The sequence below is a fragment of the Danio rerio genome, chromosome 7 (assembly GCF_049306965.1).
Source record: "Danio rerio strain Tuebingen ecotype United States chromosome 7, GRCz12tu, whole genome shotgun sequence".
Taxonomy (NCBI): Eukaryota; Metazoa; Chordata; class Actinopteri; order Cypriniformes; family Danionidae; genus Danio; species Danio rerio.
In genome coordinates, this window is record NC_133182.1 from 12,561,129 (window position 1) to 12,574,081 (window position 12,953).

Genomic DNA, 12,953 nt, shown 5'->3' on the forward strand with positions numbered 1-12,953 from the left:
AACTTCGACCGTTTTTTCACATATTATGACGCAGTTCCTAGAGAAATTGAATATTAAATAAAAAAACTGTGGGTGTGGCTTGTTTTTTCTACTGCGAGCTGATTGAATGTAGTAACGTAGAAATTTAATTCAGAATAGTGGGGAAAATGGTTTGGGGAGAGTTATTACAACCTAACAGACACCTCCTCCTCACCATTTCTGTTTGTTGTCAAAACTGACAGTTGGATGGGCGTGGTTAGGTAAGTTAGACACCCCCAACTCCTAAGATAAAAAAGTGAGTGTGTGTGATGCTTAAAAGACGCAGTATGTAGGATTGTCTAGTGGTTGAACAAGGTATTGCAGTCCAAATTTAAAATATTCAAAAGGCTTTATTTCACCCAGCCTATCCAACAACAACTAGATGCAGGTTGCCAGATTGAAGACACCAAAAGGACACCAAAGGCATGTCTGATCATCAAGTCTTACGCTGTTAGCTTCTCAGCTAATGTTTACATTTGTTATCTTTGTATTATTTGCTACTTAAAATGACCTCATGTGGATTTGTATTACTCTAAATCAGAGTCTCTTTTCAGAGGATGGTTCTGTCTTCAAGAGGTCACAAGGAAACCCTGAGTGCCAAAATATCATTGTGTAAACTGACAGTGGGCTGGTTATAAAGACCAAAACAAAGACAGACATTCTAACACAGAAAGCATATATATATATATATATATATATATATATATATATATATATATATATATATATATATATATATATATTAGGGGTGTAACGATTTATCGTTGTACGATTTATTCCGATGCAAAAATGTCACAATATGCATCGTGGCGTTATGACGATTTTATTACAATATGACGTCCGTTTTCTCTTATTAGTTGAGCTGTTTGCACGTGAGCTATGTTCCACCTGCTGTCGCACGTGAGTTCAGATTGCAGCAGCAGTAATGTTAGCAGACCAAGATGAGTGAAGCTGAAATAGAGGATGGCCCATCCTCTCAAAATCAAACGTCTGGCAACATTTCGGTTGTGTCATTGCTTTAGACTCGTCCGCTTTTTGACACGCATACTGGGTTAAACATAGCCGAAGTTTTAAAGTCTTCACAGTGATTTACATACTTTTCACAGTGACATGGATACCTCCTAATGGTGTTGAAAGAGTCACATACTGTATTTATAAGGTACAATTCACCCTAAAATATCATTCTGTCTTCATATAATGATGTATTGGCGGCCGCAAAATCACACTTGACGTGAGCTGACCGTGAGCTGTTACTACAGAGGGCGGACTGTGATAGACGCGCGCATGCGTCTGCTTCAGTGAACAGAACCTGCAGGTTGTGACTAACAGGTAATAAAGTAGTAAACAACATTCAGTTTGTGGAACAGAGTGATCGTTCAGGAGCCGCGTGGGAAGTATGAACAGCAGTGGAAATGAAACCGAAAGCGTGCACATTATTTAAATAATCATATCGCATTTTAGAGTTATGATTACGACGAGCATGAACTCTTTTGAGTACAGAGGTACACAAAAATGCACGTCAACATAATACACTTGATAGCGCCGACATCAGCGATGCCGAAGAAATAGTAAACCTGCCTAAACTGCTGAAAAGAGCCACGACTGTCCTGTGTAATGAAAAGACGGCCACCCTGTCACTCATCATGCCCAACATGAAGACAGCCATCCATAAAAACCTCTCAGACAGACACACATCAGTTCAGGATTATTTTATAGAACTGCTGATTACCTGGAAATGTAGATTGCACACACAAAAAAAACGCAAGTGACCAAGCAAAGCCTTAAGCTCTTGCTGTTAAATTCAATTGAATTGAATAATTTCAATAATATTTTATAAGAAGTTTTTTAATTGTTTTATTTTCCAGAGACAGGCCTGTTTAATTTATTTTCTTAAAGAAGGTTCAGTTTAACAAGTTGAAACAAAAGAAATACATAAAAAATAGTTTACTTGGTAATTAAAATTTTTTTAAAAATAAAATTTGCATTTCAGTTTAATTTTCAATTTTTATTCCAAATATCGTGATACATATCGAATCGTGAACATTATATCGTGATACACATTGTATTGTGAGCTAAGTGTATCGTTACACCCCTAATATATATATATATATATATATATATATATATATATATATATATATATATATATATATATATATATTATAGGTGGCCATAGATATTTTTTTATCTAGATTAATCTTGGACTTAATCTAGATTAATCTAGATTAAAATGGCTCATTTGAATTCCTATGTGAGATTATGTACTACCCAAATAATAAGTCTTTGAGAACGGGTTTCTCAAGCCAGGTAGCGCATTAGACCAGGGGCTCATCTCCTGTTTCCAAAATGCATCACAAACTGCTTGAGAAACTATTCTACTATATATAATTTACTTGTTTGTTTCTCTGGTCTTATTGCACATGCGGGAGTTTGTGGGAGTTTTCCTTTCATTTACAACATTCATAGGTGGAAAATTCTTACATTTTAAATTTATGAATCAAGCAGTGTGATTCACTAAAGTTTGGAGTAGTCAGTTAACTTGTAATTACAACTTTGTTTAATAAACAATGCAGGTTGCAAACTCTTTGTTTGCAACACATCCATGTTCTTTAATTAAAACACAGCCAAAAGAAACACTTTACAGAACTACACTTTCATTTGTTTTAACACTATTACTAACACTAATTTGCACTGTTTAGTAAATCTGCTTTAAAATGTTGTCAAGGATCTTAAGGATACATTGTTGTTAAAGACAGATTTTACACTGAAACTTGCATTGCCTTCAATATCAAATGTTTTTGCCAGACATTTCTTCTTCTTCTTCTACTTCTTCTTCTTCTTTTTTTTTTTAGAAAAACACAAATTAATTTTCCAGAGTTATTTATGTTTGGTCAGCCACCTATCCACTGAGCTCCTCGACTCTTCCAGCAGTAAATCAGTCTTGGACATGGGCTCCACACTGACCTTGAACATTAGCTGCGCTCCCAGCCGTCCCGAATACCTCTGCTTGATTTCTTTACCCACTCAAACTCTCCTGTGTTGATATAATTTATAGAGCAAAATATACCCACGTCTAGCTCTGACCGCCTTTTTATTTGGTGTCAAATCAATTGAGGCTTACATTTACTGGACACAACCTCCCATGAGTCTGATGAAAAAAGCCAAGACAGTAATTAAGCAGAAAGACACAGGAGACCGGGATTCATGTCACGTTTCAATCTCACACACTATATACAGTATTGATTCATTTATTTTTCCTTCGGCTTAGTGTCTGTTTCAGAGATCACCACAGCGGAATGAGCCACCAGCTAATCCTATACAACTATAGTTTTATTTACACTGCAGCCGATTTAATTCCCTCAACTCACCTACAGTATAACGCATGTTTTTGGACTGTGGATGAAACCGGAGCACCCAGAGGACTCGAACAAGCTGTGAGGTGACAGTGCAAACCATTGAGCCACTGTGCCCTCCCCACTGATTATCACAACCAACAGGGAAAACAGTGCTGCATATCACTTCTTTATACAATCTGCTATATTAATATATTTGCGATGCACAAACCTTTGGCTGTCAAAATGTATTGGCCGAAACCACAAATGTAATTTTTGTCTGATAATTTGGTGCATCCCTAATATATGCATATGATCCAACCCAGGCTCATTCTGAAAACGTAGTCCAGCGGACGTTTCTGGAGACTGCGAAATACATGCAGGGAGGTACGTATGGCTGCATTTAATTTTTTAAAGCGAACGCTACGGGGAGGTGTGATGACGTTCCCTTTCGTGCTTGCCGGCTGTCCGCTTACCTCCATGTGGAGGGCTCATCAGCTCATCTTGTGCGTCTTATCTCGCGAGAGACGTTGGAGATACGAAAAAGCGCACACAGCGGCCTCTCTCGGATTCGCGAAAACAAAAACTGCACAAATACGTACCTCCCGGGACGCATTTCGCAGCCTCCAGAAACGTCCGCTGGACTACGTTTTCAGAATGAGCCTGGGTTGATATGATCAATTAATAAAGAAAAACAGCTAAAAGTATGAGGCAAAAAAAGGTTCTGTGCTGCGTTATTAAACCCATTCATTTAAATGGCGTGAGACATGCAAGAGCATTGTGTTACCACAGCAAACAAATGACACCAAGGCATACAGCCTGGAAAACAAAGGAGTGGCTCCGTACGAAGCATATCAAGGTTCTGAAGTGGCCTAGCCAGTCTCCAGACCTAAATCCAATAGGAAATCTTTGGACAACCCTGAAACCTGACAGATCTGGAGAAGTTCTGTGCTGCGCTAAATGGCAAGACATGTAAGGGCATTGTGTCACTACAGCAAACAAAGTGTAAGAGCAGCGGAGCACATTTTTGACCTGCTCACAGAAAAAGCAAAGTAACAAAAATAACATGCCAACAGGATATTTCAATATAGTATTCTTGTTCCTGCTGCGTGCAATAGTGCTACTGTGGTATTAGAGCAACGCTGGTAACATGACGTCTCTATGCTTTAAACTTCTTCATTGTCAATTAACCTTTACTGTCAATAAAATGCTGCTATTTTATTGATTTTAACTTATTAAGCTGTTCATGGTTCTGCTCCTTATCATAAGTGTGATCTTATATCTACCTCCTCTTCCTCTCGTAATCTACGTTCCACTTCGGGGCTCACCTAGTTTCAGCCTCGTTGCAAACTTAGCACCATGGGAGGTAGGGCATTCTCTTATCGTGCACCTAAATTGTGGAATGCTCTCCCCACAAACATCAGGAACGCCAGTTCCCTGGACTGTTTTAAGAAACTTCTTAAAACTCATCTCTTCGTTATTGCTTATAACTTATGAGGCTTTCTTTTAATATGTATTTTTATCATTATAATCATTCTTCCTATTTGTGTATTTCATGTTCTTCTGTGTTTTAATACTTTTGTTAGCGCTTTGAGTCTGAGAAAAGCGCAATTTAAATAAAATGGATGATTATTATATATATATATATATATATATATATATATATATATATATATATATATATATATATATATATATATATATATATATATATATATATATATATATATATATATATAGGTTTTACAAAATAACTTTTTTCTTTTTTTTATTTACTAAAAAAATATAACCTAATTATTACAAAGCATTTTTGTTCAACAAATCTGACCCAGTTACACCAATTCTGTCAGGAGGAATGAGCCAAAATTCCTGCAAACTATAGTGAGAAACTTGTGGAAGGATACCTAAAACATTTGACCAAAGTTATACAGTTTAAAAGCAAAGCTAAAAATACCAAGGAAATGTATATAAACTTTTGACTGTCTAGAAATTAATAAATAATTCTCAAAAAAACAAATTCTCTCATTATTCTGGCATTTAGCAAATGTCAATCATTTAGGTAATCCTAACGGACCTAAAATAGTGAACGTTTAGTATGATTTACCATCAGACTTTTTTTAGAGTGTATGTAAGCTTCTGGTTTCAACTGTATGATCTCACAGCAAGAAAAAAAATCACATTTATAAATTAAAAAATAAAACAAAAATACGGAAACAAACCATGATATGACATCACAAAATAAAGAAAACAGAATATAACAAGGAAATACAACAAAAAAATTCAACAAAATATAGCCCAAAAATTTACCCATACACCTAATTAAACATTAAAGAATTATTAAAGAAAAGAAAAATGTCAAACTCCTCATTTAAAATACTGGGAAATCTCTGCAGACTGATTGAATGTCATGCTGTTCAGCCCTATAATCTTAAAATGTGAGCAAAATCACCTGCTTTGTCGTCACTTTAGACAGCCTAGAGAATCATTCAAATACTAGCTCTAAAGTGATGTTTGTGAAGTAGGAATGGTTTCTGCTGTTCTGACATCTGCTGCAGATGTAAATGAACTGCGGAAGAAAGTAGTTCCTCATACAAAAGGATTTTGAGACTCTCCGTGTTTGATTTTATTTTTTATATACACAATTATGCAAATTGTTGCAAATTGTTGTATAAAAACAATATCACACTCAGAGCTAGGGCTGGGCGATTTTTCTGATTTTTTCGATTAATTCGAATTTACGTTTTAAGACGATTTAATTTTGAATCAAATCGAGAAATCGTGATTTTTAAAAAATATATATATATATATATTTTAATACATTATAATGGCACCAATGCGCTTTGGTTCACTCTCTGTATGAAGCAGGAAGCACACCAGAAACACCTCTCGGCGTTGCGCCGCGCAGCACCACACAGCGCCATGGATTTTAGAATTCATATTTCAGCCGGCCACATAGCGCCATCTGATTAGTTTCATGTTAAATATCATGTGAATGTGTGCGTTTGGTGTGTGATAGTTTAAATTGTCATGTCCGCACCGTGTCGCGGCGCTTCTGGTGTGCGACCTGCTTGACTGCCTGTTAAAGCGTGAAGTCATGTAGGACTTTACTTGTTGCACGTCTGTGTGGATTGTCAAGACATTCCCTCATCAAGTCGATAAACTCGATCTCAACATGTATGAAGGACGTAAAAGCCTGCCATGTGAAAAACCGCGCCGAACTTTTGGTTTGAACACGAGCAGAGGTGAGCAGCTGTAGCAGTGAAAATGAAAGTACCCGCCCCCATGACGTCATTCAGCGGACCTAGTTGAAAACCAGACAGATCAGGCAGCATAATACAGAGAGAGCTGCAAAGCGCATAAAATTATCGGTATTTAAAAGGGGAAAAAAAAGAAAAATAGATTAAATATATTATTTTACATTAGACACACATCTGGTACTTGTTTATGCTTTTGCTATACGTCCACAACTTCACACATTGGGTTAAATGAGGCTTTAGAGTTTCCATGTTCAGTCCTTTTCTTCCACTGTATCTTTTTAAGAAAAAGGCAGCAGCATTACAACCTGTCATTCAATCAGAAGACAAAGTCAAAGCAAAGCTGACAGCCAATCGTTCCTAGACTCAGCAAAACTAGCAAAAATACCTCTGTATTCCTGCAACTGCAATATTTACACAAATATTTCTTATTCAAATCTTCAGCAACACTATTTAACTCGTGAATTTGTTTTACATTTATTTACACCTTGACCGATTTTTGTATGACATGGCCATTAAAAATACAATGTTCCTTAACCAGATGATTTTTCAAGTTACTTTTAAAGAGAGTGTTACTTCAGTTTTGTTGTTGTAATGTTTTGTGAAGTAACAAAATAAAAATAAAAAAATCTAAATCGTAAATTGGTCAAACTTTATAAAAAAACCTAGGTTTTTTTTTTTTTTTTTTTTTTGCTAAATCGCCCAGTCCTACTCGGAGCAGTGCAATATGGCTGTATATGAACACTAGTGGGACACTATGGCACTCAGCCTGTGGCCTCAAGCCAACGCACGCCTCCCACAAATGCCGATATACAGCCATATCACACTGCCACTCGTGTAATATTGCTCATATACACATTTTAAACACTGAAAAAAACTTTTTTTTTTTCAAATTGAAATATTTTATATCATTACAATATGTCTGTACTGTGTGATCTAATGCAGTTTTGATGAACAAAAGTATTAACTTCTTTACAAAAACAAACAAAAAAACTTACTGACCCCAAACAATCAACCAGTACCTTTACTTCATCAAGCTTTCTCAGATGGATTATGTGCAGTCGCTTTGTGGGAAAGGCCTCTTTCTTCTCGCATTCTACAAATTCCTGCTCATTTTCACTTGGAAAATGTAACAACTCTGCTTGTTCAGTCTTATTACCGAGAATGTGTGTGAAAAGGCTTTCTTAATTTCACATGTTGGCCTGCAGTCCTAGTTAAACAGTCCGTCAGTAGTTGCCAATGAAAACAGACTAGCAGCGGTGGGCTTTGACTAGCCTCGCGGCGCTGACGGGATGTCAGCTTTTACAATGATCTAACAGAGATCCCTTTCCCTGAAGACCAAACTTTCCAGTCAAGAGAGATGCTGGAAATCGGCCTCAGATTAGATTTCAAATTCCATGTTGTTTTAAAGTCCCTGTGAAATCAAAATTAAAGTTTTTTGGGGGTATTAGCCTCACTATTTCAGTCTTAAGGTTATCTGTAAGTAATCTAGCGTGCTCTAAAATACAAAATTTACCTTCGGAAACAGGGTTACAGTTACAGTCGGGTTACAGTTTGTCACTTCCACCAATAAGAATCAGTTATTTTTATGACATCATCAAGCATTTCAGCTTCACGTTGGTTCTTCTGATCATTCAAATGCTTTTAGAGTAAAGTGTCCCACCACTATAACATTCATTCATTCATTCATTTTCCTTTAACTTAGTCGCTTTATTCATCAGGGGTCACCACAGCGCAATGAACCGCCAACTATTCCAGCGTATGTTTTACACAGCGGATGCTCATACAGCTGCAACCCAGTACTGGAAAACCATTATAGATTATATAACTATAATAAGTAGATATGTATTGATATATGAGTATATGGTAATATAATATAATATAATATAATATAGTATAATATAATATAATATAATATAATATAATATAACCTAAAATAATAAAAAGTAACAATATATTCACCAAAAGAAGACTTAATACAATAACATGTTTAATTATAAACATAGAATGAAGAATAACATAAAATAAGAACAAGTATAACATAGAATAACACAAAGGTTCAAATAATTTATAAATAAATATTTATTAATTATTAATTCTATGTATTATTATTACTATTATTATTATAATTTTTATTATTATTATTATTATTATTATTTTTATATGTATTATTGCTATTATTCTTATTCTTATTATTATATGGATTATTGTAATATTATTATATGTATTATTGCTATTATTATTATTATTATTACATGTATTATTATAAATAATAATATTATATGTATTTTAGTATTATTAATATTGTTGTTGTTGTTATTATTATTATAATTATTATTATTTTTTATTATTAATATTATATTTATTATTATATATAAGATTATTATTATATGTATTATTATTATTATTATTATTATTATTGTATGTATTATTATTATTATTATTATTATCAGCATAAATGTATGTATTGTTATATGTATTATTAGTATTATTATAATTATTATTATATGTATAATTTATTATATGTATTATTATTATTATCATATGTTTTACTATTAATATTACTATTATTATTAAATAATACATTTAAAAATGGAAAATGAAAGTATAAATATAAGCCCTAATATGCATACAGTATGTCAAAATAATTTGAAACAAAGTGCTACAAAATGAATTACTCTACCATTACACCATTACATCTCAATTAATAATGAACATAAAAAAATCTATCTATCTATCTGTCTGTCTGTCTGTCTGTCTGTCTGTCTGTCTGTCTGTCTGTCTGTCTGTCTGTCTGTCTGTCTATCTATCTATCTATCTATCTATCTATCTATATCTATATATATATATATATATATATATATATATATATATATATATATATATTAAAACAAATAAAAACATTAAGCATAATATATCTAAGAAAATTTATATTTCAAAATTTCTATAAACATACGACTCCTGAATCTCTCAGGAATGTGAGAAACTAAATGAAAGAGCAACAAACGTGTGAATCACAAAACCCACAAATTTTCTGCTGGCTTCTCTGGAGTACCATTTAGTGTGCTCACGAGTACCCATTAGACGACACACCAGAGGAGCCAGCGAAAAGCGGAAAAAAATAACAGCAAAAAAAAAAAAAGATGGCAGACTCTGTCCAATGTCTCTACGGCATCTCAAAAACTGACCTCGACAAAGAGACACACACAAGTGTCATTTCACACCATCGGCTAATACAGCCCGTCTGGAACAAGAGCAAAACCAAACACCTCGCTCAGGTTACTCACAGGTCTCAGATCTGTGTTTACATTATGATTTCATATCCACATTAATATTCAGCCCTAGAATTTAAAGTCAACACACACACCCGCTCATTAATGCCAAACGCAGCCCACGTCATTGTTTAATTCCGCTAAACACTGTAACACATTTAACAGAATTAAACAAGTGCTGAAGTTAGAAGGTTGCAGAAATAGTACTATAGTAATAAACAGTTAAAGTCAGAATTATTAGCACCCCTTTGTTTTTGCTTTTACAATGTAGATTGTCAAAGAAGCTTCACATAGAAGATTATAGTAAATTGAAACTGTGTCCGCCCAGTTTTCAGAGATAAAATTCAGTTTAGTTCAGTTCAGTGTTTTAAAATATGGCAACCAAAATCCAACATCTCATAGACATCATAGTGGTCAAACTTCCACACAACATCAAGCTGTAAATTCATTAGACGTTGATATTTGGTTGATTTTAGGATAAAAGTTGGACATTGACGTCGGCCTGACGTTGGTTTCTGACGTCAACTCAATTTTCATTTCCAAACAAAATGCAGCGTTGACATCAACGTCAATCTGATGTCATGTTTGACATCCTGTAACTGCTGGGATGTTCATAGCAATGCATATTACTAAACAAAAACTGAGTTCTGATATATCTACGGTAGGACATGTACAAAATGTCTCGATGAAACCTGATCTTTACTTAATATTCAAATCATCAAAAATCGATTATTCAGACCCTATACAATGTACTGGTTTTGTGGTCACATACTAGTAATCACACAGAATTGCCATCACAACCACTCATAACACATCATATTTATCATTTCTTCTCGGTTTAGTCCCTTTATTAATCTGGGGTAGCCACAGCGGAATGAACCGCCAACTTATTCAACATGTTTTTTACTCAGCAGATGCCCTTCCAGCCGCAACCCATCTCTGGGAAACATCCACAAACACGCATTCACACACACTCATACACTACGGACAATTTTAGCCTACCCAGTTCACCTGTACCGCATGTCTTTGGAGGAAACCCACCCTAACACAGGGAGAACATGCAAACTCCACACAGAAACGCCAACTGAGCCGAGGATCGAACCAGCGACCTTCTTGCTGTGAAGCAACAGCACTACCTCCTGCGCCACTGCTTCGCCCCATCATATTTATCAAAATCTGTCATTTAAAAAATAAAGTTTCATTTCACTATTTCTATATAAACCATATTTACAATATTTTTATATTTTTAAATACAAATCACAAATCAGAAAAAGGTTGGCACAGTTTGGAAAATGCAAGTAAAAAAGAAAGTAGTAATTTCCAAATTTACTTTGACTTGTATTTCATTGCAGACAATATGAACACAAAATGTTTCATGCTCTGTCTGCTCAACTTCATTTCATTTGTAAATCCTTACATTTCCAGGCTGTAGAGGAATAGGATACAGGTATTTGTCTGGCCTACCTGCAGCCCCAACCTGTCTCCAATAGAGAATGTGTGGTGCATTTTGAAGCACAAAATGAAGACCCGGTACCTTGAGAGTTGTTTGCAAAATTACACCTTGAAACACTTCATCACTTGGTGTCTTCAGTGCCTAAATGTCTTTTAGTGAAGTTTACTTATAAACAAATTTCGAGAGGATCACGTGCTTATCATTGTTCACAGTTGCTTCAGCATTAGCTCATGACTAATTATCCTATCAGACGATTCTTAACTCACTATAAATAAGCAGAGTTTTCTCATCTGGATATCTTCGTCTTAAAGAACCCCCCCACTCAACCCTACTTTCCCCTCTTTCAAACAGGCGACACGGTGGCCGGTGATTAGCACTGTTGCCTCACAGCAAGAAAGCCCCTGGTATAATTCCCTTCCAAACCAGGCGACATTTCTGTGCGGAGTTTTGCTCGTTCTCCTCATGCTCGCGTGGGTTTTTCCCGGGTCCTCCGGTTTCCTCCCACAGTTCAAAAACAAGCCCCCTAAACAATTAATCCAAAATATTTTTAGCCAAGCTCTTATCAGCATCCATATCTGACACTTAGCTACAATAAGCAAGGGGGCAGTCATCGAGATCTACCTGAGTTCAAATTCCCCTCTTGCACTGCAACGGGAGGAAGCCCAGGGCTCGAGGATCTTATAAGCTCAGGGCTCTCTCCCAGGACAGCATGCCAAACAAGTTTTATTATCAATCATCAGCTAAGTGTGAACTCTTGAAAGTGTCGTGAAAAGGAATGGCAACATTACAAAGTGGTAAATGCTTTACTGCTCCAACTTTTACTTGAAATGTCTTACCAGAACCAAAATTGGAAAGTGTTTATTTTAAACAAACAAACAAACAATAAAAATCATAAGGGACACATGAAATAATGTTTGTTGTATCGTCTGCAATGAAATACAAGTCAAAGTAAATTGAGAAATCACTTCTTCCTTTTTTTATTTGTGTTTTCCATCCTGTCCCAACTTTTTTTGATTTGGGGCTGCACAAGTATCTTAACAATGACCTGAGAAATGATACTAAATATGACACAAAAAACATGACCGATCACTAACATCACCCTGAATTCATCCTTCTGTTTTCTTAACCAAGTGCATTTTTACAAGAGGGATGCATTTTGCGATGGAGCTGGGAATTCAACTTCCAGGTCACTGCATTTCCTAGCAACAGCGAAGTGAGTGTTTGCATGCTTTATTTTTGTGGTTGTGTCTGAGATTAAAATCAGTGCAATATCCTAAGAGACAACGCTCTGAGTTCACTGGAAATGAAGTATCCAATATTTTGGCCACTGCGTGTCCAAACGCTTGCCAGCATTTCTTACTTTACTGCACCCAATTGTAGAATGAACGCTTCTTTTTTTTCTAAGCCACATCTGAAATATTTATCTGGTACTTCTGGATTATAACTATGCAACGTTATTTATGGTGTGTAATATGTTCAGTATATAATCTAGTCTGTGAGTACAAATCTACAAACCCAAATGCTAATTAAAATATAAGCATGTCTTTTAAAAATGTAGGATTTGGATCGTAGACATTTTTTTTGGTGACACTACCCATATAGAAATCTGGAAATCTACGCAATT

The 12,953-nt window shown here is 35.2% G+C and overlaps 1 protein-coding gene across 3 annotated transcripts in view; it reads right to left on the bottom strand.

Annotated features, from left to right (window-relative positions):
• The window catches only part of adamtsl3 (ADAMTS-like 3), a 391,526-nt gene that overhangs the window by 195,978 nt on the left and 182,595 nt on the right, over window positions 1-12,953 (bottom strand). The gene's annotated exons all lie outside the window — the stretch shown is intronic.